This window comes from Talpa occidentalis, unplaced genomic scaffold, assembly GCF_014898055.3.
Source record: "Talpa occidentalis isolate TD23 unplaced genomic scaffold, MPIMG_talOcc4v2.1 talOcc4.13, whole genome shotgun sequence".
Lineage (NCBI taxonomy): Eukaryota > Metazoa > Chordata > Mammalia > Eulipotyphla > Talpidae > Talpa > Talpa occidentalis.
In genome coordinates this window covers 67,976,626-67,979,980 of record NW_023601322.1, presented here as the reverse complement: position 1 = coordinate 67,979,980, position 3,355 = coordinate 67,976,626, and the positions used below count along the sequence as shown (strand labels likewise).

The 3,355-nt window shown below is 53.6% G+C and overlaps 1 long non-coding RNA gene across 1 annotated transcript; it reads left to right on the top strand.

Annotated features, from left to right (window-relative positions):
• Window positions 1–957: 957 nt before the first annotated feature.
• Window positions 958–3,095, top strand: LOC129145627 (uncharacterized). The gene is made up of 3 exons (XR_008551431.1): window positions 958–1,346; window positions 2,051–2,272; window positions 3,034–3,095. It is a non-coding gene; the product is annotated as an uncharacterized LOC129145627 (long non-coding RNA).
• Window positions 3,096–3,355: the final 260 nt, after the last annotated feature.

Genomic DNA, 3,355 nt, shown 5'->3' with positions numbered 1-3,355 from the left:
ACTGGTGAGCAAAAGCGGCCCCAGCCCTTGCTCCCCCGGAGCATACGTTCTAGTGGAGGAGATGCGTGTCCAACTCAAAATTGGGACCCAGCAGAAGAAAACTGCCGGGTCCGTGGAGCGCGGGGTGACGGGTGGGTGGTGTCAGGGCCCGTCTTTCGAAGAGGATGACATTTCTGCACGGACGTAACCAATCGATCGGCCAACTGATTCGTGCACGCAGAGAAGCAGGCAGGTTCCGCCCCCGTGACTCAAGGAGTGATAAGGCTTCCCTGGCCCCGGCTTTCCTCTCCAGTGTGTCGCAGACCACGGCCATTTTGCCGCTTGTTGAGGGAGGGGGCTCTGAGGTTCCAGATCCGGGTGACCCCAGTAAAAAGCGAGGGGAAGTGTGATCTGACTTGGTTTTTTGGGTAACACAGGAAGGGCAGGGCCCCCCTCCGCCCTGATCCAGGATTGAGCGGCCCGCCCGCCCGCCTCCCGCCTCCCGGCCTCCGAAGTGCGGGGCTCTGCTGCCACCTGGTGGGCGCGATCGGCCGTGCAGGGGCGCCCGAGCCGCCCGCGTCTGGGGTCCGACTCCGAAAGCGGCTTCGTCTGGGTGACGACTGGGAAGGAGGCAGCAGGAGGCTGGGGTGACTCCCCAGCAGGCAGGGATGAGGAGACGGAGAGAGGGGAGAGGGGGAACTGCTGCTTGAAAGTCAACTGACTGGAGACCGACAATGGCTCCATTGTGTCTGAGGCCTTGACCTTGATTTCCTGCCACTCTCATCTCCCGGTGCCTTGGCATCGCCCGGGTCTGATTGGCCCCGAGTCCGCTCCGTGACAGTGGGCGGGCCCGAGCTGGCCGCCGAGAGCCGGGCCCTCCCGAGTGCCGGCAAGACGCACGACTGGCCCACTGCCCTCTCCCAGCCGCAGGGCCCGCGCACGGGCGAGGTCGGTTACTCTTCCCTCCCCACCCTCAGGGCCGGCGCAGGTGCCCAGGGGCGCTCTTGGAAAGGCAGTGCAGCCTGGTGGTTAAGGACTGGGAGCTGCAGTCGGACAGACTCCAAATTAGCTAAGGAGTCCTAGGGCGTCGTCCTTGGACTATGTACGCACATGCCACGTCTTCACGGCAGAAGGTATTACGGGATACAGTGAAGCGCTAACGCTCCCCTGGTCCCGCTCGCCTCTCCCTCCTGTAACTGACTGCCCTCGGCAGTGTCTTGTGTGTCATTCCTGATCCCACTCCATGGGTTTATATGAAAATACGTGATTTGGTATATGGACTCTCTGCACCTCGACCTCCTAATCTAAACATGGGAATGAAAATGCTAGCAGTTCAATCTGAAGAGGGACTGAGAAAGTGACCTGAGGTAACGTGTGTGGAGCACGTAGTGCAGCATCTGGCACCCCGTGTGTGTGATCTTGCCATCACCCCATCTTTCTGCCATTGGTGGGTCCCAGTTCTGAGGTCTGGCTAGAAGCCCTATCTTCCTCCACACCCTTGTTCCCCCACCCTCTTCTCCCTCCTAACAGACTGTGATAAAAATCTGTGTTCCCAGGCCTGTGTGTGTTTTTTAAGCTCCAAAGAGCATCTGGTGTTTGCTGCATGTTCTCCTCTTCCTTCCTTCCTTCACCCCACCTCTCCTCTCCCCTCTCGCTTTGACCTAAATGCAGCGACCGACCACTCGTCCCCCTGTGACCTGTGACTGAGGAAGAGACTTCTGTGGCTCCTGCTGTCAGGGGTGGGTCGGGACTGTGTTGGGAGGGGGTGTGTGAGGAAGGTCAGTGGCAGACTAGGTCAGCGCAGTGCTGGGTGTCAGAGCACCCCAGGATCTGGTCAAGGGCCAGCAACTTCACCTTTCTGAGCCTCAGCCTCCTTCCCTGCACATGGGGCTTCTAATAAGGGCCACCGGGTCAAGTGCTGTGAGGAAAACTCGGCGCCTGTGAAGGGACCTGGCACTTAGAAAGTCAAACAGCAGTTATGATGATGTTCGGAAACAGGGCCATGTTTATTTAGCATTTTACATTCACAAACGGAATCTCCGACTTCTTCCTTCTTTTTAAAATGAGCTAGTCTTGCAGCGTGGAGAAGGAAGTTTGATTTTGATTCACAAGTGTCCCAGAGGACGGTACCTGCCTTTCCCTGGGCCTCTCCTGCAGCAACCAGGTACCACTACCGCATGCTGTGGCTGGTCCCCCAAGATGCCCACAGAGCTCCCCACCGCCAGATACAGGATACAGGACACTGAAGGCCTCCTTGTTCCAGAGGATGCAGCAGGAAATGCATCAAAGCCACGTGAGTAAGACGAGGCCCAGCAGGCAGCCATGGCCCAGGGAGGGCCGCTGCCACATGGGGGGCTTATTGGGCGGACACATCAGCAAATATTTATTCAGTGCCTATTAGGTGCCAAGTATGTTAGAAGCACAACAAAGAAGTCTAAGGATAAGACTTTTGTGCTGGGAAAACTAGTTTTTTAATGATTCTTCTGCAGTTGATGTTTTCCTCTTCCCTCTAGCTATCACTTCCACACATTAAAATTCACAATTTGGGGCCTCCCTGTTGGCGCAGTGGTTTAGACGCAAACTATGAAGCTATCGGCAGCCACTGCAGCACGAGTTTGATCCCTGCCAGGGAGCTACCCACATGGCTCAGCAGACCTCTCCTGCCTTGCCCGCTGCTCCCCTCAGCAGTGTATTTCAGTCAGTCTGTCTGTTCTGCTCCCCACTCTGTCTCTGGTGAATCCTCTCACCCTCCCACACCTCTGGCCTATACTCCAGTTCTTGTATGCATAAATAAATAAATCTTTAAAAAAAATAAAATAAAATTCACAATTTTAGTGCGTGGTTTGAAGAGTTTGGATGAACACAGTCACGTCACCACCATCACAATCAAAATATAAAATATGTTCATCACTTCCCAAATTTTCTGCTTCCTCTTCTGTGATCTTCCCCTCCCCAACCTCGAGCCTCTGGCAAGGACTGTCCCTAGAGTTTCACTTTGTCCAAAACAGATTCTTACTTTGGCAGCCCTTGAAGTCTGCTTCTTTCTCTTAACAGGATGCTTTTGCGATCCAGCCATATCAATGTACGTATTGGCAGAACATGGCTTTTTCTTTCTTTCACCTTTTTATTCTGAAGATTTTCAAATACAACATTAAAAAAAGTTAAAGAAATAATATGGTGAGTACCTCTAAACCTATCACCAGGAGTCAATCATTCTTTACGTTTTGCCATATTTTAATATAACATATATACACAGGCACATATTTACCCGACCACTTGAAAGTAAACTCTGACAGTGTCGATTCGGCACCCTGCCAGCACTTGGCATTGCCATTTTGGAAAAACATTTTAGCCATTCTAACACATGCGCTGTGAT